Here is a 26,231-nt window from a genome sequence, read left to right as displayed (position 1 = left end):
ACTTACTTGTGGAACATAAGGAACAGCATGGAGAACATTAGAAGGAAAGGAAAAATGAATTGGGGTAAAACAGAGCAGGAGACAAACCATGAGAGGCTGTGGACTCCAAGAAACAGAGGGTTTTAGAGGGGAGGGGTAGGGGGATGGGTGATCCTAGTGGTGGGTATTATGGAGGGCATATATTGCATGGAGCCCGGGTGTTATATATAAACAATAAATCTTAGAACACTACATCAAAAACTAATGACGTACTGTATGGTTACTAAAATAACATAATAAAATAACAATAATAATAATGATAATGATGAAATGAAAAAGGGGAAATTATTAAATCAGGGAAACTCTGTATATGGGCTAGTTTCTACCCTGAACAATACTTACCTTTTGGTAAGTATGTGAAAATTGTTTACTGATACTTAACTAAAAAACTGGCAACTAACTATACTGAAGAGACAAGGGGCTATGTTAGGAGTCCAAGTAAGTTCTATCTTTATCATGCTCGCATTAAATAAAAATTCTTAAAAATTAATAAGTAAATAAAAAGTTAAATGTTAACAGAAGCTTGGAAATACATGAGCAGAACAATACATTTGTTGTTCCAAACTTTAAAGGCTTATTTGATGAGATAGTTTGGAATCACAAAGAAAGTTTCTACTCATTTTTTTTTATTTCCCCCCACCAAAGTAATTGAGATGGTAATTAAATGGCCACTGTAAAGGCTTGTATATAGGTTACTTTAGGGAAATGGTCCTTAACTGATGTATTATCTTATCTCCTTGCCAGTATAGGTAACATTTTCTAAATTTCCTGGAAAACTTCTGTCACAATGCTTGAGGGAGAACCACTGGCATCAGTGTGTAGTGGGTAGGCTTGACAGTCATTCAGTCAATTTGCAACCTTCAACTGTTCCACCAGACATAATTTACTTGAAATACATCTATTATAGACATTAAAGGATGTTAATACTTGTTCACTATTTTGGAAAAAATTACATGGACAAACAGCAGTGCCCCTTCTGGTAAAAGAATTGCAAATATACATAGAATACACATACCTTGGAGCACCTGGGTAGCTCAGTTGGTTAAACACTGGGCTCTTGGCTTCAGCTCAGGTCATCATCTCACGTCATCAGTTTGAGTCCTGTGTCAGGCTCCACACTCAGTGTGGTGTCTCCTCGAGATCTCTCTCTGCCCATCTGTCCCTCTCGGCATGTGTTCTCTCACTGTCTCTAAAATAAATAAATAAAATCTTTAAAAATTTTTTTAAAAAGAATACAAAGACCATTAAGTGTGAATAAAAAAATATTTGTCCTAAAAGGGAGAATTAGCTCTGTGGAATTGAGAGCCACCGTTATAGGTTATTAGATACTAATTCTTATGGAGTTTCTTGTTGTGAAGGTCAATTAAAAGTATTAAATTTAAAAAATCTGTTCATAATAAGTGTAGTCCTTGGGCCTAACAATATTTAGATATAATTCTCAATTTGTGTGTTTCAATCTCAAGGGGTATTCTGGGATTAACAAATTATAGAGTGTTAAAAAGTCAAATCAATACTCATACCGCTTCAGTTTAAACATAGAGACTGTTAAGATTATAACATTTCAAGATGCTAACAGAAATACATGAAATTTATCTGGCCAGAGGGAAGAATTTTAGTGTAAATGTAAGAAAAAAAAAAAATAGTGGGCAAGGTGATGGAAGTGGAAGTGTTACATGAGATTTCTGGAAAGTTACATGAGATTTCCATGAAAGTGGAAGGAGCGTCCTTTTTCCTACCATCTCTTTCCCCACTTGGCAATTTTTGATGTCTGGAAGGGTATGTGATGTTTGGAGTCTCAGTAAATACTTTGTGACCTTGTGGTTGTGTACAGGGAGCTGGGGAGAGCAGAGCAGCTAGAACAGCTTGAGAAACTGAGGCAGTTGGAAAGCTTCCTACCAGCCTTGAGTGACAGCTCTAAGCTTATTTTACATGAGAAGAAAAAAAATGTTACTCCTTTAAATCACTGTTATTTTGGGTTTTCTGTTACACACAGCCTAACTGAATCCTAATTATAGTCACCTTCCTTCTCACTTCTTTCCTTCCTTTGTAAAAAGTATGAAGCCACTTATAACAATATTTATGAGTCTGCAGAGTTGAATTAAGAAAAAAAGGAGAAAAGTAATTGGAATTAACACATTGAAAACCTGGAAAAAGATGTAAATAAAAAATGGCAGTGCTAGTCTGAAAAACAGGTGTTTATAGCCAAAGAGTATAAATGTATATATCTAGAAAGACAAAGGGTATTTATTTGATCTTTCTCAAAATTAAACTATTTTAACATATGAAGTTAAGCTGGAATTTTCATTGAGATTGAATGATCTTATAGATGAAGTTGGCAAAAATTTGACATCATGACATCCCAATCTAAGAATATGGAATAGATTTTCCTTTATGTCATTTAATATTATCAAAACATCTAAGACTTGGACCTTCACATTTAAAAATTTTATTTCTAGGTGTTTTATGGTTTTGTGGTCATTGTCACTAAGATCTTGTTTTAATCATTTTTTTTTTTAGTTGTTTGTTGCTCTATAGGACAATGTTGTTGATTTTTATAAGGTGATATTTTATCTGGTAACTTGCTGGAATTTCTTATAATCTCTAATATTTTAACTTCATTTCTTTCCATAAAATGATAATTTTATCTCTTTTCTTCCTCCCTTTTCACGTCTTATTTCTTTTTCTTTCCGTAAAGTGTTGGCTGCATCCATTGGTTTTAAACATTAATGTTAATAGGAAGATAAGATTCGATATTAAAGGACATTAAACTACATGTGTTTAGTTTCTCACTTAAATATGATAATTATTGTAGGTATTGCTAAACACTACTTAGGGAAGTTTTATTCTATTACTAGTTGAAAAGATTTCTAGTGGTAAACCACAGTAAATGATGAATTTTCTTGAAGGTTATTCACATACTTCTGGATAATCTCCATTGCACCCCAATATAAAATGATACAAACATCACTTTTTCACTCATTCTCCCAGCTCTGTCATCTTTAGATTTCTTTTACATTGTCAAAGTTTCTTATTTGTATTATGTTTGGCCACTAAAATTAATTCTTCAATGTTTTTGCTTCTGATGGATCATAAAATCTGAAAATAGATAATAACCCTTAAAATAATATGATTACAAAATAATATTCATTCTAGAACGATGTTTTATGATTGAATCCTAATATAAATAAATGTAAGTTCATGTCACTAAACCTGCTTAAATACGAAATTATAAGAGTACAGTGAAATTATATCTACTCTTCAGTTATTTAACATTATTCCATCTTTTAAATTTCTTTATGTTTATACAATGTTTTTTTGCAAGATGTATTGTTTTTCTTGATTTCATAATTATGTATTTTTTATTTCCTATTAAGAGAAGACACATTACATCTTCAACAAACAGTATCTTCCACATCTTAATTGTCTTATCTGTTCAATGAAATTCATATTTTTTTTCCTCGAAAATATTCTTCCTCAGATCTCTCTACCTCAGTCCTAATTTGGACTGATTGCTTCCTTTAGCTCCCATTTTTTGTTTTTTTCTGATAAATTTGATCATACACTCATGTCTCTTGGATTCTTTAAACTCCTTCTTAGATTATCTTTTTATTTTAATGGAGTATACCTCAAGTGAAGTTTACAAGTAAAACCTCCTTATTTTTTGCTTGTCTAAAATCATCTTTGTTTTGCCTCTACAATCTTGCTGACAGTTTGATTTGGTTTAGATTTCTGGACTTAGAATAAAAATTTCCTCAAAATACTGGAGGTGTTATTCCATGTTTACTAGAATTAAGGATTGTTGAAGAAAAGTCTAATAGTGTTCTTATTGTCATTGTCATTTCTTTGTAGAAAAGATTCCAATGCTAGTTAGTGTTCTTATTCTTTTTATGAGATAGCACAATATTCATGTCAAAATGAAATTCACTGATATTTTATTAGAAAAAATATCATGTATTTTGTATATTGAGAACTGATTGGGAGAAGGGGTTTTTTGTTTCTTTTTTTTTTTTACTTTGTTAATGACAGGACTTAGAGGGCAAAGTTATCTAACTGAATACTAAAAATGTGTTTATAATATAGATCCTTGAGAATGCAAGAATATATTTTATCTAACAATCATTGGTTAAGGTCTTGCAGAATGACAAGGTCTAAGTCAGTTAACAAGTCTGGGACTTGGTTTGTAAATGAGGCACTGAGCCTGGAATCAATGGTCCTTGATCTTTTGGGGGGGTGCCCTGCAGCCTTTTAATATTTAATGAAATCTATGGATCATCTTCCTAGAAAATTGCAAATACAGATGTAGATATTATGTCTATTTCAGAAAATTATACACCATTTTGAAGAAATCCTTATTCCCCTAAATACCCTTTCAAATATCCCAGGTTAACGGATTCCATAAGAAAACTTCTGGCCAGACGCAGGGTTCTGGAACTGTGGTTCAGGGATAAGCAATGCTTGCCTCATTTGAAAACTCGCAGAAATGCAGATTCCAAGGCCTTGCCCCATCCTAAGCAAATTCCATGGGACATACAAAGATGTGTATGGCATAATCCCTGTTCTAGTCTGATTTAAAATTTAGCTGGGATAAAGGGACACACTTGGGGGGTTAAATATAATGTAGTGACCGATCTAAATCATAAGGAGATAGAATGACTGAATTCTAAGTCAGTGGTTTCACTGCCATCTACTGTGATAGGAGAGAGCCATCCAGAAGGGGAGCAGATGGCACTGGAGGCCTGCATGAAGGTGGAGGAGGCAGAGGGTCACTCGTATGGAGAAAGAACAGTGTCAGGGTCAGGGACCAAGGGAGAAGGGACTGTTAGTGCCCCCCAGGAGCCTACTTACCACAGGCGGGTTATCTAAATGGTGCAAGAGTAGTTCAAGGAATGTTTATTCAGTAACAAAGTATGTATCACTACATATATAACTTTATTCCATCTCTAGCTATAGAACATAAGTTTTTAGCATGTGCAAGGCTGTATGACTTTAATCTTATAAAAAACCAGGGAAGTGTTTTGTTTGTTTGTTTGTTTTTGTTATTTTTGTTTTTATTTTTTTTTAATTAATTTTTTTTTATTTTTTATGAACATATATTTTTATCCCCAAGGGTACAGGTCTGTGAATCACCAGGTTTACACACTTCACAGCACTCACCAAAGCACATACCCTCCCCAATGTCCATAATCCCACCCCCTTCTCCCAAGCCCCCTCCCCCCAGCAACCCTCAGTTTGTTTTGTGAGATTAAGAGTCACTTATGGTTTGTCTCCTTCCCAATCCCATCTTGTTTCATTTATTCTTCTCCTACTCACTTAAGCCCCCATGTTGCATCACCACTTCCTCATATCAGGGAGATCATATGATAGTTGTCTTTCTCTGCTTGACTTATTTCGCTAAGCATGATACGCTCTAGTTCCATCCATGTTGTCGCAAATGGCAAGATTTCATTTCTTTTGATGGCTGCATAGTATTCCATTGTGTATATATACCACATCTTCTTGATCCATTCATCTGTTGATGGACATCTAGGTTCTTTCCATAGTTTGGCTATTGTGGACATTGCTGCTATAAACATTCGGGTGCATGTGCCCCTTTGGATCACTACGTTTGTATCCTTAGGGTAAATACCCAATAGTGCAATTTCTGGGTCATAGGGCAGTTCTATTTTCAACATTTTGAGGAACCTCCATGCTGTTTTCCAGAGTGGCTGCACCAGCTTGCATTCCCACCAACAATGTAGGAGGGTTCCCCTTTCTCCGCATCCTCGCCAGCATCTGTCATTTCCTGACTTGATGATTTTAGCCATTCTGACTGGTGTGAGGTGATATCTCATTGTGGTTTTGATTTGTATTTCCCTGATGCCGAGTGATATGGAGCACTTTTTCATGTGTCTGTTGGCCATCTGGATGTCTTCTTTGCAGAAATGTCTGTTCATGTCCTCTGCCCATTTCTTGATTGGATTATTTGTTCTTTGGGTGTTGAGTTTGCTAAGTTCTTTATAGATTTTGGACACTAGTCCTTTATCTGATATGTTGTTTGCAAATATCCTCTCTCATTCTGTCAGTTGTCTTTTGATTTTGTTAACTGTTTCCTTTGCTGTGCAAAAGCTTTTGATCTTGATGAAATCCCAATAGTTCATTTTTGACCTTGCTTCCCTTGCCTTTGGCGTTGTTCCTAGGAAGATGTTGCTGCGGCAGAGGTTGAAGAGGTTCCTGCCTGTGTTCTCCTCAAGGATTTTGATGGATTCCTTTCTCACATTGATGTCCTTTATCCATTTTGAGTCTATTTTTGTGTGTGGTGTAAGGAAATGGTCCAATTTCATTTTTCTGCATGTGGCTGTCCAATTTTGCCAGGACCATTTATTGAAGAGGCTGTCTTTTTTCCATTGGACATTCTTTCCTGCTTTGTCGAAGATTAGTTGACCATAGAGTTGAGGGTCTATTTCTGGGCTCTCTATTCTGTTCCATTGATCTATGTGTCTGTTTTTGTGCCAGTACCATGCTGTCTTGATGACAACAGCTTTGTAATAGAGCTTGAAGTCCAGAATTGTGATGCCACCAACGTTGGCTTTCTTTTTCAATATCCCTTTGGCTATTCGAGGTCTTTTCTGGTTCCATATAAATTTTAGCATTATTTGTTCCATTTCTTTGAAAAAGATGGATGGTACTTTGATAGGAATTGCATTAAATGTGTAGATTGCTTTAGGTAGCATAGACATTTTCACAATATTTATTCTTCCAATCCAGGAGCATGGAACATTTTTCCATTTCTTTGTGTCTTCCTCAATTTCTTTCATGAGTATTTTATAGTTTTCTGAGTATAGATTCTGTGTCTCTTTGGTTAGGTTTATTCCTAGGTATCTTATGGTTTTGGGTGCAATTGTAAATGGGATTGACTCCTTAATTTCTCTTTCTTCTGTGTTGCTGTTGGTGTAGAGAAATGCAACTGATTTCTGTGCATTGATTTTATATCCTGACACTTTACTGAATTCCTGTATAAGTTCTAGCAGTTTTGGAGTGGAGTCTTTTGGGGTTTCCACATATAGTATCATATCATCTGCGAAGAGTGATAATTTGACTTCTTCTTTGCCGATTTGGATGCCTTTAATTTCCTTTTGTTGTCTTATTGCTGAGGCTAGGACCTCTAGTACTATGTTGAATAGCAGTGGTGATAACGGACATCCCTGCCATGTTCCTGACCTTAGCGGAAAAGCTTTCAGTTTTTCTCCATTGAGAATGATATTTGCGGTGGGTTTTTCATAGATGGCTTTGATGATATTGAGGTATGTGCCCTCTATCCCTACACTTTGAAGAGTTTTGATCAGGAAGGGATGTTGTACTTTGTCAAATGCTTTTTCAGCATCTATTGAGAGTATCATATGGTTCTTGTTCTTTCTTTTATTGATGTGTTGTATCACATTGACTGATTTGCAGATGTTGAACCAACCTTGCAGCCCTGGAATAAATCCCACTTGGTCGTGGTGAATAATCTTTTTAATATACTGTTGAATCCTATTGACTAGTATTTTGTTGAGTATTTTCGCATCTGTGTTCATCAAGGATATCGGTCTATAGCTCTCTTTTTTGGTGGGATCCTTGTCTGGTTTTAGGATCAAGGTGATGCTGGCCTCATAAAATGAGTTTGGAAGTTTTCCTTCCATTTCTATTTTTTGGAACAGTTTCAGGAGAATAGGAATTAGTTCTTCTTTAAATGTTTGGTAGAATTCCCCCGGGAAGCCGTCTGGCCCTGGGCTTTTGTTTGTTTGGAGATTTTTAATGACTGTTTCAATCTCCTTACTGGTTATGGGTCTGTTCAGGCTTTCTATTTCTTCCTGGTTCAGTTGTGGTAGTTTATATGTTTCTAGGAATGCATCCATTTCTTCCAGATTGTCAAATTTATTGGCGTAGAGTTGCTCATAGTATGTTCTTATAATAGTTTGTATTTCTTTGGTGTTAGTTGTGATCTCTCCTCTTTCATTCATGATTTTATTTATTTGGGTCCTTTCTCTTTTCTTTTTGATAAGTCAGGCCAGGGGTTTATCAATTTTATTAATTCTTTCAAAGAACCAGCTCCTAGTTTCATTGATTTGTTCTATTGTTTTTTTGGTTTCTATTTCATTGATTTCTGCTCTGATCTTTATGATTTCTCTTCTCCTGCTGGGCTTAGGGTTTCTTTCTTGTTCTTTCTCCAGCTCCTTTAGGTGTAGGGTTAGGTTGTGTACCTGAGACCTTTCTTGTTTCTTGAGAAAGGCTTGTACCGCTATATATTTTCCTCTCAGGACTGCCTTTGTTGTGTCCCACAGATTTTGAACCGTTGTATTTTCATTATCATTTGTTTCCATGATTTTTTTTAATTCTTCTTTAATTTCCCGGTTGACCCATTCATTCTTTAGAAGGATGCTGTTTAGTCTCCATGTATTTGGGTTCTTTCCAAACTTCCTTTTGTGGTTGAGTTCTAGCTTTAGAGCATTGTGGTCTGAAAATATGCAGGGAATGATCCCAATCTTTTGATACCGGTTGAGTCCTGATTTAGGACAGAGGATGTGATCTATTCTGGAGAATGTTCCATGTGCACTAGAGAAGAATGTGTATTCTGTTGCTTTGGGATGAAATATTCTGAATATATCTGTGATGTCCATCTGGTCCAGTGTGTCGTTTAAGGCCTTTATTTCCTTGCTGATCTTTTGCTTGGATGATCTGTCCATTTCAGTGAGGGGAGTGTTAAAGTCCCCTACTATTATTGTATTATTGTTGATGTGTTTCTTTGATTTTGTTATTAATTGGTTTATATAGTTGGCTGCTCCCATGTTGGTGGCATAGATATTTAAAATTGTTAAATCTTCTTGTTGGACAGACCCTTTGAGTATGATATAGTGTCCTTCCTCATCTCTTATTATAGTCTTTGGCTTAAAATTTAATTGATCTGATATAAGGATTGCCACTCCTGCTTTCTTCTGATGTCCATTAGCATGGTAAATTCTTTTCCACCCCCTCACTTTAAATCTGGAGGTGTCTTCGGGCTTAAAATGAGTTTCTTGGAGGCAACATATAGATGGGTTTTGTTTTTTTATCCATTCTGATAGCCTGTGTCTTTTGACAGGGGCATTTAGCCCATTAACATTCAGGGTAACTATTGAGAGATATGAATTTAGTGCCATTGTATTGCCTGTAAGGTGACTGTTACTGTATATGGTCTCTGTTCCTTTCTGATCTACCACTTGTCTGCTCTCTCTTTGCTTAGAGGACCCCTTTCAATATTTCCTGTAGAGCTGGTTTGGTATTTGCAAATTCTTTCAGTTTTTGTTTGTCCTGGAAGCTTTTAATCTCTCCTTCTATTTTCAATGATAGCCTAGCTGGATATAGTATTCTTGGCTGCATGTTTTTCTCATTTAGTGCTCTGAAAATATCATGCCAGCTCTTTCTGGCCTGCCACGTCTCTGTGGATAAGTCAGCTGCCAATCTAATATTTTTACCATTGTATGTTACAGACTTCTTTTCCCGGGCTGCTTTCAGGATTTTCTCTTTGTCACTGAGACTTGTAAATTTTACTATTAGGTGACGGGGTGTGGGCCTATTCTTATTGATTTTGAGGGGCGTTCTCTGAACCTCCTGAATTTTGATGCTCGTTCCCTTTGCCATATTGGGGAAATTCTCCCCAATAATTCTCTCCAGTATACCTTCTGCTCCCCTCTCTCTTTCTTCTTCTTCTGGAATCCCAATTATTCTAATGTTGTTTCGTCTTATGCTGTCACTTATTTCTCGAATTCTCCCCTCGTGGTCCAGTAGCTGTTTGTCCCTCTTTTGCTTAGCTTCTTTATTCTCTGTCATTTGGTCTTCTATATCACTAATTCTTTCTTCTGCCTCATTTATCCTAGCAGTGAGAGCCTCCATTTTTGATTGCACCTCATTAATAGCTTTTTTGATTTCAACTTGGTTAGATTTTAGTTCTTTTATTTCTCCAGAAAGGGCTTTTATATCTCTCGAGAGGGTTTCTCTAATATCTTCCATGCCTTTTTCGAGCCCGGCTAGAACCTTGAGAATTGTCATTCTGAACTCTAGATCTGACATATTACCAATGTCTGTATTGATTAGGTCCCTAGCCTTCGGTACTGCCTCTTGTTCTTTTTTTTGTGTTGAATTTTTCCGTCTTGTCATTTTGTCCAGATAAGAGTATATGAATGGGCAAGTAAAATACTAAAAGGGTGGCAACAACCCCAGGAAAAAATGCTTTAACCAAATTAGAAGAGATCCAAAATCGTGAGGGGGTAGAAAGGGGATAAAAAGAGGTTCAAAAAGGAAGAAAGAAAAAAAAAGAAAAAAGAAAAAAAAAAAAGAAAAGAAAAGAATTAAAAAAAAAGAAAACACCTACGAAAAATGTAAAAAAGAAAAAATATATATATTAGATAAACTAGTAAAAAATCGTTAAAAAAGAAAAAGGTAACAGTTAAAAAAAAACAAATTTTACCCGAAGGCGAGAAAAAAAAAAAAACAAAAAATGAAAAAGAAAAAAATTAAATTAACTGCAAGACTAAAAAAAAATCACAGGGAAAAAGCCATGAGTTGCGTGCTTGGCTTTCTCCTCCTCTGGAATTCTGCTGCTCTCCTTGGTATTGAAACCACACTCCTTGGTAGGTGAACTTGGTCTCGGCTGGATTTCTTGTTGATCTTCTGGGGGAGGGGCCTGTTGTAGTGATTCTCAAGTGTCTTTGCCCCAGGCGGAATTACACCTCCCTTACCCGGGCCCGGGGTGAGTAATCCGCTCGGGTTTGCTTTCAGGAGCTTTTGTTCCCTGAGCGCTTTCCGTAGAGTTCCGGAGGAGGGGAATGCAAATGGTGGCTTCCTGGTGTCCGGTCCGGAGGAGCCGAGAGCCCAGGGCCGCACTCCTCAGTGCGCCCTCAGAGAACAGCGCCCAGTTACTCCCGTCTCCTGACCTCCGGCCGCGCTCCGAGCTCACCGAGCCTGCGACCGGCTCAAGGTAACACCGAACTGTGAGCTTACTGTCGGCTCTGTCTCTGTAGCCGGCTTTCCCGTTCCAATACCCGCAAGGTCTGCGACACTCAGACACCCCTGCTCCTTCTGTGACCCTGCGGGACCTGAGGCCACGCTGAACCCGCGTGGGCTTCGCCCCGGTTTAGCCTCTGGAGCGATGTCCCTCAGCGGAACAGACTTTTAAAAGTCCCAATTTTGTGCTCCGTTGCTCCGCCGCTTGCCGGGAGCCGGCCCCTCCCCTCGGGGTCTATCTTCCCGTCGCTTTGGATTCACTTCTCCGCCGGTCCTACCTTTCAGAAAGTGGTTGTTTTTCTGTTTCCAGAATTGCTGTTCTTCTTCTCTTCGATCTGCCGATGGATTTTCAGGTGTTTGCAATCTTTAGATAAGCTATCTAGCTGATCTCGGCTAGCTGAAGCAGTCTCAGCCTGCTACTTCTCCGCCATGTTGACTCCTCCTCTGTTTTTGTTTTTTTAATCTTTATGTTTGGGATGCTCTTTTTTTGGTCTTTCTTTCTTTCTTTCTTTCTTTCTTTCTTTCTTTCTTTCACAAAGCAGACGTACAATGTGTGCTTGGGGCAGAAATACAGCCCACGCTTTGAGGTTTTGCCAAGTCATTTTGACCTTGACCTTGGTAAATATTAAAGTATAGTTTCCCTGGTAGCCCAAGAGCAGGGCCCACACACATTACAATTTGAAAATCTCCTTTATCGGTTCATAGAGGAACATGGGTGAATCTGGGTGTTTGTTCTTTTGGTCAGCATTCAGTACGTGTTCTCAGAACTTTGGCAATTGTTTGCCTCAGAGGTTCTTAGAAGGGGATATGACCCTGAGCCAGAAGGACATTGCCTTTTGCTCTTAGGCATTCCTGAAATATTGTGCTTGTATAATCCATCTCTCCCATTCCATCCTTACTCCTGTAATTTCTCTTCCACGGAGCTGTGTGTTCCCTATGGCTTTGCCACCCTCAAGGTAAAAGCCAACATCGTCATGCTGCCAGAGTTGAGCTATGCCTTCCCCTTCCCACACTCCTGACCCTCTCCCATCCCCACTCCCCTCCCTCTGCTGTCCTGGCCTGCCTCTCCTCTTCTCCTCCCTACCCCTTGCCCTCCCTGCCCCTTCCCCTCCCACCACCAGGTCACAATTTGCAGCTTGCCCCTCTTTCCTCCTCAGCACCACCAGCAGCCCAGAGGTCCTGGTGGTCCCCAGCCTTGCACCTCAAGGCCTTCACCGGCTACTCTGGATGGTTCTGCCGGCCCTCGCCCCTCTCAGGCCCTGCCAAGACCTCATCTTTTCAGAGGCCATTCTTGACTCAGTACGGGTGATCAGCCCTCCAGATTTGCCCAGACTGAGGCGATTCTTGGACTAGGGATATTGGGCGCCAAACCCTTGGGAACCCTGTCCCCAGTGCCTGCTTGTTTTTCTCTCTACTTCTGATCTGCAAACTTGATTTCCCCTGCTTCTTTGTTTATTGCCTGTCTCCTTTCACTGGAATTATAAGCCCCAGGAGAGTAGGGCTCTTTGTTTGTTCTGTTTACTACTGGATCCCCAGAACTTAGAAAAACACCTGACACAAAATATAAATATATGTTGAACAAATGATTCAAATGGTCAAGGGCTTAAAAATAATTAAAAATCACCGTTCCAGGCAATGAGGCATTTTTAATTTGGGGGCTCCTTTTTGGAGTATGAGAGTAGAATCCTCTGAATAGACCTTCATGCTAGGGTGCTACAGGTTAAAAACAGTTCCTCTGTTCTCTTGGGCCCAACCCTCCTCTCCTGTCTCTCATTTACTTAATTTCATAGAATTTAACTTTAATGAACCTTTTTTGGACGTGTGCAAAACGTGAAGAAATAAGAAAAAGGAGTTTTAAGGATGTGGAGAGAGAAGCAAGTCAAGATTGACAGAAGTTCTCCAAAGCTGTGTTCCTGTGCAAAAGGGGAGCCTTCCAAAGACGCTGGTGTACGGCTTCTAGAAAAAGTGAGGTGCTCTAGGATGCCCTGGGGGTCTCATTTCCCTGGCAGGAGAGAACAAACCCACGTCCTGGCCCACACCGCCTCTTCCTTCACAGCACATCTCACAGGAAAGCACCCCTCCTTCACTCCGTGGGAGTCGTATATAAACACAGACCATGGCAAGATATTTGTCTTTCTTTCTTGGTCCCAGGACTCTTTTCTTGCTAGATTCAACTCACATTCATTTTTCAGCTTCCCTGTGAGTGAGATAAAAAGTGCCTTGGGAAACAGCCTGCACACTTGTATAAAAAGCAACTTTTGTTTTTGATGCCAAAGTCTTAATTATTCTGGTAAATCTTCTAACCTTGTCAAGAAATGATGGTAGGAGACAGCTGAATGGCTCTGCAGTAATTAGCTGATGGAATTCACCATGGGATAAGCTCTACACTTAGATGCCTATACCCTCAACAAAGCTCTACTGAAAGAGAGACATTCAAATTGTCCCCCAAACTCTGCTTTGAGCCTAAATAGTGGGGCGTGCACATAACCGCTCAGGACCGAGCATCTTGTATGCCTGATCCAAAGTCGGAGCATTCTTCCGTGCAATAAAAATGGTCTTGGGGGGCACCTGGGTGGCTCAGTGGGTTAAGCCTCTGCCTTCGGCTCAGGTCATGATCTCAGGGTCCTGGAATCAAGCCCCACATCGGGCTCTCTGCTCAGTGGGGAGCCTGCTTCCCCCTTTCTCTCTGCCTGCCTCTCTGCCTACTTGTGATCTCTCTCTCTCTCTATCAAATAAGTAAATAAAATCTTAAAAAAAATTGGTCTTGGTTTTAGTGCCATCCTCTGTGCCCCTCGCAGGTGTGGGGACTCGCACAGCTCGGAGCAGTGTTCAATGTGTGTCCTTAATGAGGACTTGCTCACTCAGCCATGTGCAGCAGGAGAGGAAGAAGATTGTCCTCTTTAAATCAAACCCCCATTATATACATATAAAAAAAATGACATGGGAGTCCTGAGATGGAACACTTTGTCATCTTCATTATTGTTTTCCGCCAGAAAGAGCCCACTGCCCTTCCTCCAACGGAATAGCATGTCGCTAGCAGGTACAGAATGTAACAGAAGAAGCAGCCAAAGGTGGGCATAGCTAATGGTATTTGTGTCAGGTTTTGAGAATAATCAAAGCGTCCCTGCTTTATTACTTATGTCTGGCCCACTGTATACACACCTAATACTCAATATTTTTCTTAGCTTCTTTTAATCCGAGAACCCACGGAACCCTGTGGAAATGCCTCCCTAAAGAGGAAGAAAGGTTCCCCTGAACGTTGGGGGCTGATAAGCAACACCGAAGCTTAGACAGAGGACTGACTTGTCTTCTGCAGCCCAGCTTCTCCTGCCTTCTTGCTGCCATCCCCTGCTCTTGGCCACAGTGTTTTGGAAATTTAAGATCGCTATTTCCGGTCAGCACAGTTCGCTCCCTGCCCCAAGGTGTTTGTCATCCCTATACCGCCTGTTCCTCAGAAGGGGGTGGCTACTCTCCACTCCTCAACGTGAGAATGATGTTGGAAAGTAAGGGACGTTTTATGGGAGGACCCTGTTTCAACCATAGGGGGTGGCTCCTAGTGGGGTCTCCACGAAGGTGATGCTGGATGCTGATGCGCATGCCTCCTCCGAGTGGGGGAGCTCTGCTCAGTGCCTGGGGTTTCTCTGGTGCTGGTGCAGTGTGGTTACCCCCCTCCCCAGCACCTTCTGTCACCCACCCCTTCCCACAGTGGTGTTTCCCACTGGCCTGGGCGTTGCCTGGGCATGGCCTTTCTCTTGGGATTCTGATCACTTTTGTGGCAGCTGACAGCTTCTAGCACCTTCTCTTGTCCACGGCTCAAACCTGTGGAATCAGACAGCTCAGTGTTGCCTTCTTAGTGCTGTGTTGGGACCAGAAGACGGAGGAGGTGAGAATTTACTCCTGATTCATGGTTCTGGAGAAGGAAGGGACGGCCAGTGTCGACACACCCAGACCGAGCTCAGAGATGTATGAAAAATAGCACATTTGGGGTGAGTGATTTGAGAGCTGCTCACTTCTTGGGCCTTGTTGTTTGAATTGAATTACAGACACTCATAGTGAGGAAACTGAGTTCCCAGTGGCTTAACTTGCATGGCTCGCCTGTGGGTGATGTAGTGTCGCGACCACACAGCTTCCTGTCTCTTCTGTGTCCTGGCTCAGGTCAACCCTCTTGACGGAACTCCTCAGCCGGGCCTCACGTCCTCCCTGCATCCATTTCCAAATCACAGATGTGACTCTGGGTGACTCACCAGGACGAAGAATGCCCACAGGCCCACACTCAGAGATAGCCCGGCCTCCTGACTCCCCCCAGAGAGCCTGCTTGAGAGGCCGGGCCTGCATGCTCTTTGTACACACCTTTGACACTATTCCGCCCCAACCCTGTGTCTTGAAAACCCTCATCACGCTGGCATTTTCTGTCCCTTCGTTTCCTATTCCTTGCCCCAGGCTGGTCTTCGTCAGCTTTTAATGCTTTCTACTATTCCCCAAACTCAGCAGCTTGTGAGGAATAACAGGCTTTGAATGCCATCTTGCCGAAGAAGCAAGTGTTGCAGACCTTAATCCCAACAAAATCTCTTTTCAGGGAGCACTTCCTGAGTGCCAGCCACTGTTCCAGACATTCATTGTTTCATTTAACCCTCAGGGCAGCGCTAGGAGGGAGGAACTTGGAGTAGATTTGTTTTACAGAGGAGGAAACGAAAGCCCAGAGAGGTTGATTAACTTGCCCCAGGCCACCTAGGGGTCCATGCACCAGAGGAATTTGACAGGGGGTCGCCTGGCTCCGGCGTCCTACCCACTACCCACCAGAGGGGGCTCAGGGCAGGAAAGATCAGATTTCAGGAGTCCAGATGTTTTCTGCTGGGACGCAGCACTATGGCCAGTGCCTCTGGCCACTTCCGAAACCTGGCATCTCGTGCACGCATTTGTGCAGAGAAAGCCTGGCAGAAATTCTTGCGCAACCCTTAGTGCTGGCTTCTGATTTTCTTCCCTACTTGTCTTTCCTCCCACGGGAGATCTATAGCTGCTGATGGCATCTGTTCTGTATTCTTCCTTGCTGATATTTGGGAAAATAATTTGTGTCACTTGTTAATGATGTAAATTGGTTAACTTCTCTAAAGAGTTCTAGCCTGAAAAACTATGTTGGACATGAAAACTCTGTAAGAAAACTTTGTGTTTGTCTGAGGTATTTCTGCACGTGAACGTTGCCTTCTATTTTCCCTTGTTTTGTGTATTGCTCATTTCTCTTCTCCTTCAAGGAAACTTCTAAGTTAGTCTAACCTTAAAAATAAAGCCGCCAGTTATGTTACCAGCAAACATGGGTTCATTGAGGAATCACAGAGAACTGCAGTCTGGGACAAGCAGTTTACAGCAAAACTGTAGACAAGTCCTAGCAACTAAGTAGAGGAAGGCTCTTTTGTAGGGGAAAGGGCGGTGAGGGTGGCGGGGAGCGCAGTGATGAGGGAAAAATCTATTGGAGCAAACAGGGAGTTGGAAGTAGAGTGGCTTGTCATTGGCTGAGTTGTGATTCTTTCTTATTGGCCGTGCTGTAGGCAGGGGAAGGAGGAAACCTTTCTTGGAAGTTAAGTCTCTGACTGTGAGGTCTGCAAATGGGGATGAGTGGGAAGGGTAGGAGAGCACCCGCTTTTTGTCTCCTGACTCTATTTTATTATTTTATTTTATTTTATGTTTATTTTTAAATTAATTAATTAATTAATTATTAATTTTAGAGTGAGGGAGAGAGTGCAAGGTGGTGGCAGATGGGACGGTGCCTAGAAGTGGAGGGACGGAGAATCGGATGCACTCCAAGCTGAGTGTGGAGCCCCACGTGAGACTCCACCTGGAAGCTGGGAGGTCGTGACCTGAGCTGAAATGAAGAGTTAGACACTTAACTGACAGAGCCTCCCAGGTACCCCCAGTTCCATTTCGAAGGAGGTTTCCTTTTATTAATTTTCACAGCTCATTAGAAATATTGTTAAAAATATAATATGTAGGGGTGCCTGGGTGGCTCATTCGGTTAAGCCCCAGACTCTTGATTTCTGCTCAGGTCATGTTCTCAGGGTTGGAATCAAGCACCGTGTGGGGCTCCCCACTCAGCAGAAAGTCTGCTTGAGTTTCTTTCCCTCTGTCCTTCCCCGAACTCATGCACAGGCATGCTTTCTCTCTCTCAAATAAATAAATAAATGAAATCTCTAAAAAGGTAAAATATGCAAAATTGTTTCTTGTACTTTATGTGTAGAAAGTAGCTATTTCCAAAAACAAACAAACAAACAAACAAAACCCAAAAAACCTATGGTATTAATCAATATTATAATGTAATGGATAAAGAACTTCTTGGTGTATATATATTTTTATGATTTTATTTATTTTTGCACACATTCAAGAGAGAGAGAAAGCTAGCATGAGCGTGGTGAGGAGCAGAGGGAAGGGACCTGAGCAAGGAGCTTGATGCAGTTCTCTCTCTATCCCAGGATCCTGGGATCAAAACCTGAGCTGAAGACAGGTGTTAAACTGATTGAGCTACCCAGGTGTCTCAACCTCTTGGTATATTTGAGTAGGATGTTTTGTGACATTTAAATCACATTTGTTTATTGTAAAATAATTATGTATTGTTTTGTGGTGCTAAGCATGTTTAACCTAAACTTAACATTTTCATAGATTTTTTTCTTTTTCTCCTGACTCCAAGATTTGGAGACTGCTTATATAATTGTGATTCTCTTTTTGGCTGTTCTGACTCTCCACGTTGCTAGCAGCCCATAAAGGGGGATTTCTGTAATGTTTGAGATGCTGAAGTCCAGTTTCTCTTTTAGCTCGTGAAAAGTGCTGCCTTTGTGTATGCATTATGTTTAGACAGGAGATTCCACAGCAAAATAAGAGCCCTAGGTGTCAAGGACTTCAGAGGTCCCCCCAGGTCCTGTCCCCAAGCTAGGGAGGTTGGAGGGATCTGCCTCCTGGGTCCTAGCACATGGCTATCCCCACTTGTAGGACCCATCTCAACACCCCCTGCACTGTCAGACACATTTTCCACTTTCTTGTGAATAGTATGCATCACCCCCTAACCCTGGACCCCCAGACCTGGCACTTCCTTGCATGCTGACCCTGCTCAGGGACGTCTCAGCCTATCCGACTAATGTAAATAACATTTAAAGGGGCGACTTCTCAGCTCACACATAAAATTGATCACACAAAAAGCTGCATAGCTATTGTTCAACTTGAGTGTTGTTTACCCAGGGAGGTTTACTACATCAGAATTCATCAATCTGCACTCTTATGACTGGCACACTTTTCTGTATTAATGTTATACTTCAATAAATACAATTATAAGAAAAAAGACCCACGAGGAAAGTGGTATCATGCAGTATCACCTTACAGCATCTGACGTGTTTACTGGGGAAGGAGTAGGAGTATCGGGGCCTTACTCAGTGGAAATGCCTAAACCTCTATTTCTGCACAGATCTGGCAAAGGACTTTCTCCTCTTGTTGACCTCTAATCTGCAATTGCTCAACTTAGCCCCAGGACTGGTCTAGCTGCCCCCCAATTCTGAGCATGGTCAGTATAAATGGACTCAAAATCGTATTCTTTTAAACTATGACGTGCTTTTCAAGCTAGACCTTGAATTTATAACCTTTAAAAGGTAGTCAGAGTGCCATTGTGAATGCAGGGGCTTAAAGCCATAATCTTTCTTAGGGAGCTTGTTCCAAAATCAAAGAAAAGTGTCTAAACAAAACTTTGAGATTTCTATCACAGCTTATGGGGGATAATGATGGAGTTAACTTAAGCTGAACAGGTTATGCTTTTCCACGTTTCATCCCAGAAATATTTCAGTTTTGAATGAAAACCAGTGGATTTGGGCAAACAAAGAATGGCTGGATTTCTGAGCTATTATTAAAAGAAAAATGAAGAAAGGCAGAAACAAGTCTAGGGAGCTGCCCTCACCGGATCTTTGATAAAAAGTAATATTAAAAAAAAAGATATGAGACTTGGCATTCAAAGAAATAAACATTATAATCTCAACATCTGAGATAAGAAATAGGCGTTTTCTTTCTTGGCTTTGGGCAAATTTAAGTTGCAAGTGGAAAACCGTAATGGAAATGGAATCTTTTGATCGTTTGTTCTTCTTTCCCCCTCGTTTCTCTTTCCTTTCATTCTTTCTATCTCTCTTTTCCTCTTTCTCCTCCTTTCAAAAAAAGACTAGTGCAATTTTGAAACTCTCATGTGAGTTAATACCCAGGATGAATTCATGAACTGTTCCCCTGCGTTGCCTTATCTGATGGGATCTGCTCTGTGGTGACAAGGAAGCCGGGGAATATTTCCTGAAGCAATGAAAACCAAAAATGACCTGCAGAGGTCTGAGGCCATCACCGTGATGCTAAAGCTGCCCCAGAGAATTTAGGATTTTGCAAACCTGTTGTGCCCCTTGCCTTGCACTTAGCTGTCCTGATCCATATAACAAGTTATGGGGATTCCCTCTTGCATACAGGCCTCTTGCACTTCCTCCTTCTGAAAAGCACATTAAAAAAAGTAAACTTCTTGCATGTTGGTTCAAGTTTATGAGTGTGTTTAGACATCAGTGTGCAATTTTACATGTCTGTGTTTAGGGGGATTTTTTGCACCAGTGAAAAAATGCAGAGAAGCCCAGAGTATTCTTTATAATATCTGAGAGCATCACTTCTCTTCTTACTGTCTGTCCCTCCTCAAAGAAAATAGGGCACCACAGCCAGAAACCATCATTCTGGGATGGGGACCAGCTCAGTGACCTTGGAAAGTTGGTTCAGCACTATAAGACCCTATAAGCTCATCTGTCCTCTCTTTCATGAGTTGGGAGGCATATAAACTATTTAGCCTGTCCACTTTGTGAGTCTCAACAGGCCTTTGCTATTACGGTCTAGAGGCCACACCTTATCTCTACCTGACCTGACGGTCCCTTAAATCCCCTTCTTCAGGAAAGAACAAGACTTCAATTGATGATGCTACATGTTTCTAGCTTTGACACATTGATATATTCTGTTCCTGTGTACATTTTGCTTTTGTGTCTGCCTCTCCTCCTCCCATTCTTTGCTTAAGTGTCTCCTTCAGTCACCAAACTGTGGAAAAAAACAAGATGCCCTTCAGCAAATGAATGGATAAAGATGTGGTCCGTATACACAATGGAATATTACTTAGCCATCAGAAAGGATGAATACTCAACCTTTGTATCAACATGGACAGGACTGGAAGAGATTATGCTGAGTGAAATAAGTCAGACAGAGAGAGTCAATTATCATATGGTTTCACTTATTTGTGGAACATAAGGAATAGCATGGAGGACATGAGGAGAAGGAAAGGAAAAGTGAATTGGGAGCAGGAGACAAACCATGGGAAACTGTGGACTCTGAGAAACAAACTGAGGGTTTTGGAGGGGAGGAAGTGTAGCCCGGTGATGGGTATTAAGGAGGACACGTATTGCACAGAGCACTGGGTGTGGTACGTAAACAATGAATCTTAGAACACTGAAAAAATAAAATAAAATTTAAAAAAAAAGAAAAAGAAAAAATAAAGTCACTTTCATAGTGAGGCCGACACTGACTATTTTATTTAAAAATTTTAAATTCTGTAGGGCACCTGGGTGGCTCAGTGGGGTTAAGCCTCTGCCTTCAGCTCAGGTCATGATCTCAGGGTCCTGGGATCGAGCCCCACATCGGGCTTTCTGTGCAGCAGGGAGTCTGCTCCCTCCCTCTCTCTGCCTACTTGTGATCTCTCTCTCTCTCTCTCTGTCAAATAAATAAATAAAATCTTTAAAAAAATAAATTAAAAGTTTTAAATCCTGCTAACTCATCCAATCCCACCCTGGTTCTGGCCCTGTCCAATATCCCACTTTATTTTTTCCCAGTGGCCATGTAACTTCTTTCTTTGTTAGGTTATCGTCTGACTTACAACACTAGAATGTAAGCCCCATGAAACCAGGAACATTTGTTTTTTGCCCCCCAGCTGAATCCCCAGTGTCCTGAAAGAGTAGCTGACAGGTAGTAGGACCTCAGGAAATATTTGCTGAGTGGACGAAAGAAAGCAAGGATTTCTCTGACAAAATCTCCCTAGGTGATAAATCTAAGACATGAGAAATGATAGGAAAATTTGGCCCATCTTTTACCTCACCTGGACAGAATTTGGGTTTTAGAGAAGAGCCCACTTCAAATCGTGGCTTCTCTTCCAACAGTGTGACATGGGGCAAGTTCCTTAATCTCACTGAGCCTCGTCTGTGTGGTGGACAGTGATGCCTAGGATTAAGTCAGAAAATGGATTTGAAAGTTCTTGGCATAGGATGGTAGTCAAAATTCAACTTCTTATTCTTTTACCCTAACAATGTCAATATGCCTTGAATCAAAATGCCCCAAATCTTATGAATATCCTGATGCTGGAGTGGTCCACATGCAAGGCTGGTTCATGAACACTAAAAGCTTCCCCATTAATTGGGTCTTTGAGGGGCTGGATGAAATAACTCTGCCGTGGGCTGCATGATACCCCAAGATGTCCCTGCCAGCTGTGAATATGTTACATTACCTGGCAAAAGGGACTTTGCAAAAGTCATTAAAGCATGGACCTTAAGTAGGAAGATTATAGGAAGATTATCCTGCACTAATTTAGATAGGCAGAGAATTTTCTCTGACTGGAATTAGAGAGATGAGGTAGATAAGGAGATGGGGAGACTGCAAGTGTCAGGAAAACTGGCCCCACCATTGCCGATGAGGAAACCACGTGGAGAGATGAGAAGGAAAGTGGCCAGTTTCTAAGAAGAAGTCTTGTCCTTCGTCTTCCTCGGTCCCATGACTGAGGGACAGAATTTGGCCAGAAGCCTGCTTCAGCGTGTGGGTGGATTCCTGGCAGCCCTTCCAGTGAAAAACACCAGCCTTGCTGACACCTGGTTTTGGCCCTGAGAGACCGAAGAAGAGGACCCAGTGGAACCAGGCTAGTCTTTGGAGCTATGGAAACTGTCTGTTAAAACATTTGTTTGGTTTCAGGCTGCCAATTGAATGACAATTTGTTATGCAGAGAAAGAAATATAATAGAAAAACCATTGCAGTACCCAGAAAATGAGTGAATGTGATGGTGTGTGAATTATTCCTCAATAAGACTTTAAAAAAAAAAACCTCAACAGAACAAAAATGTAAGATGTTAGTGAATGAGACGCAGTGGAGAAAGAATGCCATGGAGATGAACTGTTCCACCCAGGAACGGATTCTGTAGTTTCTAAGAGAGGCTGAGGTGGAGTATTTGAATTCTCGTATCTTCCATGGAGTTGCAGGCATAAACATGCACACATTATGCCCCAGACTGTCTGGGCACATCCTTGTAAGAGAGGCACGCCTAGAGAGGCAAACAATATTCATTATGGAATCGCAGCAAAGCATTGCCTTACCTTTATGGGTCAAGGTGAAAACATTTAAGGTTGTAGAGGAAAAAAAAAGATTCAGAAAAGTACAGTAGACTTCAGGTAATGAACAGAATATTTAAAAGTTTGTTACATTGTCCCACTGACATGAGAAATGCTTGTCTGAGTGTTCAGAACTGGAGGCTCTGAGAGGGGCTGGTTTAGTATGGTCAGGAGCTGTGTCTCTCTCGAGGCCATTCCCTGAGCCACCTGCCATATGCTATTTTGAATTAAGACTTAGTAAGATACATGCTTGCATCTGAAAATATAGGCTTGTACAGTGATGAACAGAAAGATTTAACTGCTGTGGGGGGAGAGAGCAAGCTGTTCTTTTAGCACCTTTAATCTGCAGATTTTCCAGTTTCTTATCTCAGAAGGGGTCAGCAGCTAAATTTGACTTTTTGTATAATAATTTTAGGTGAAGTCAAATAGCCATTTTTGCTTTAGCAAAGTCTATACATTTTTTTCCTCCACAGAATGATTAAAAAGGTGATATGAAATTGTGAACATTAATGTCTTGGACTTAAAGATCATTTCCACATCATCAAGACAAAGTCTGCTTTCTTGGACTCACCTGTAACCAATATTGTCCTTTTGGTTTGGCGCGACCTGGAAAATTGCAGAGAATTCCCTACATAACATTTTGTCACCCCTTTCCCACTGTCGTGCTGGAGTAGCACTCGCTCCCTTATTCTTCCAATGTGGAAACCCTGTCTTAATTTTCTGATTGTATTGGAATCCTTTTGCACTGAGCTTTAGAACAATTTGACCATGAGCTGGTTTTTGAAACATCCTTCTAAATTCATTTTTTTTGAAAGATAGCCTTATAAGATCTGACTTTTCGTCAAGAGTGACCATAAAAATCAAACCACCCAAAGCACAGCAAACAGGACACCTCAAGCCTTGTCCATACTTGTCTGTGCTCTCCAGGCGATGTGGAGTGATGTCCCTCCACTGGTGTTTTATTACAAAGATTGCAGGCTTTAAAGAAACCCAGACATAGATTAGAATCTATTTCTGTCGCTTAATAACTGGATGTTCTTTGGCAGGATAATTAACTTCTCCAGGTCTGGGTTTCTTGATCTGTGCCCTGAAGATTTACATGCAAGCCAATGAGAAAGTGTGCCAAGTTCATAGTATTTCTCTCCACTTGTCCCCATAATGCCATTGGCATCCAAATGTGGCCTAATCTCAACTCGCATTACTTTGAACCATCTTATCATTTTACTCTCACTCGTATTGTTTGCCCTTGCCTTTTTGGCAGGGGGGAATTTAAATTTTTAAAACCTCATCCACTGTAAACTTGACATTTTTGTAGGTGTGCCCTTCTCTGAGCTTCAGCACGTGCGGAGATTTGTGTGAAATGAGTTCCAGCATCCAAGCAGATTCCCTTGTGCTGACATTTCCTAGCCAAACCCTCCCCACCTCATTCCCTGGCAACCACTGATCTGCTCTCAGTTGTTTCCCATAGTTTTGTCTCTTGGCCTTTTGGCTGTTTTGTCTTTGAAAATGCCTCGGTTTTTGAGAATGTTATATAAATGGAATCATGCAGTTGGTAACCTTTGGAGATTGGCCTCTTTCAGTCTTCGGGGTTTCTTTGGGATTCATCTGTGCATTGAGTGTATCGATAGCTTGTCCCTGAGGACAATGTTATTGGATTCATTAAGAGTAGGGACAAGATTGAAAGGATGGTGTTCAGATTAACTAAGAAATGAACTCATCAAGTGTATCAAATCCTCCTGATATGAATGCAGATTTCTTCTCATTGAAACGCAAATGAGAAAATGCCAAAACATGAAGTACTGATCGATTTCTTTTTTTTTTTTTTCCTTTGAGAGAGAGAGTGTGTGGGGGTGGGGGCTGGACAGGTAGGGAGGGACAGAGGGAGAGAGAGAGAGAATCTCAAGCAGGCTCCACACCCAGTGTGGACCCTAATGCCAGGTTCAAGCTCACAACCCTGAGATCGTAACTTGAGCCGAAATCAAGAGTCAGGACGTTGAACTGACATTTAACATTTAACCCAGGTGCCCCCAAGTACTGATGAATTTCTTAGACTAAATGATGCAAAGCCACTTGGTGTCATAACAGAAAGGAAGAGATGAGAAAGGAGAAATTCAGTGCATGTTCATCCTGGGACCCAGTTTTATGTGACTTTTTTTTTTTTTATATATATTAAAAATATGCATGAGGGGCGCCTGGGTGGCTCAGTGGGTTAAGCCGCTGCCTTCGGCTCAGGTCATGATCTCAGGGTCCTGGGATCGAATCGCACATCGGGCTCTCTGCTCAGCAGGGACCTTGCTTCCCCCCTCCCCCCTTTGTCTGACTCTCTGCTTACTTGTGATGATCTCTCTCTCTGTCAAATAAATAAATAAAATCTTTTAAAAATATATGCATGCTATGTCATGGGGCAGAGTGAAGAACCAGGGTCAAGTAGGATAGCCTCCCACACTGTGCGTCTCGGCCAGGGCCAAGAGAAGCGGAGTGGGAGCACCGTACCCTCTTGTCCTCTTCTCACTCCTCTTCCTCTTTCCTTTCTCTCCCAGCCTGAGCTGCGCAGGCTGAGTCTTGGAGGGCATCTACCCCTGGGATGAACACAGGGAGTGCAAAGGCTGGTCTAGTCTGGCTGGACTGGCCGTGTTGGGACACGAACGTGTGTGGTCTTTCATCCCCATCTTGGTCACAGCCTCCTGTGGTCAATGCATGTCTCCCAGGGTAGAACAACAGATTGCAGTGTCTGTTCCTAACTTCCAGTCAGCCTCATGTGACCCTTCGCTGCTCTTCAAATCACTTTACCTCCCTTAAACCCCTCCTCCAACCGTAACATTTCCCCCACTTAATCCACATGTTACGCCCAGGTCCCCACTGGCCCCTGGTTTGGCATTTATTTAGCATTTACTAGTGTAGACTTGGTTTGAGGGACAACTCTTTTTTTTTTTTTTTAAACATATTAGGTTTCACGTTTATTCAACTTCACAGAAAATCCAAAAATGTGTCTGAAAATGCTTATCTATCTAAATACCAATTGTTCATTATGGTGACATAATACTATGTGGTAGGGGAGATAGACCTAAGTTAAACAAATTCTTAAATTCCTGACATTCTTCAAGTGGGCAAAAGGAAATCTGAAAAATCAAACTTACAAGTTGTAAGAAGATACAGAAAGTAATTTAACCTGTAATACCTGGAACAAGTTTTACAGCCACATTTGTAATTTACATATACAAAAAATAGAGGTGTCATTTATATGTAAATGACACCTCTATTTTTTAAAGGGCTTTATTAAGTTAAGTAAATCTTTGTTTGGTAATAATGCATAGGAAAGCATTTTTTTTTTTTTTTTTAAATCAGATGAGGCTTTGGACAGTCCCATAAGAACTTTGTGTCTATTTTGGTTCAATCCCTACTCCCCCTTTTTAAGCCTTTGGGAAGTAAAATAGAGGCCCTGCAGGGACTGAGTAAGCAAATGGCTTCACTGGTCCAGGGATCAAAGCCTTTTCTGCATCTTCCCAAGTCATTCTACTCATTTGCTCACCCAGTAGCTGATTCAGAAATGTCAGGCAACTTCTACTACAAACTTAGACCCTGGAACCTGAAGGGAAAATGAAAATCAACCTTGTCCCTGAGAAGCCCATAGTCTGGAAAGAGAGAGATCCTAACTTGATTTCTGTTATAGTCCTCACAAAATTGGGAGTAATATAGTTGCAAGCAATAGCTCTGACTCACAGCAGCCAGGGAGGCTGTTTAGTGATTTCGTGAAGAAAATGTCACTTTGCCTGTGGCCCTGACAAATGGACTCCC

The sequence above is a fragment of the Mustela erminea genome, chromosome 7, assembly GCF_009829155.1.
Source record: "Mustela erminea isolate mMusErm1 chromosome 7, mMusErm1.Pri, whole genome shotgun sequence".
Lineage (NCBI taxonomy): Eukaryota > Metazoa > Chordata > Mammalia > Carnivora > Mustelidae > Mustela > Mustela erminea.
Note: the sequence above shows the minus strand (reverse complement) of the source record.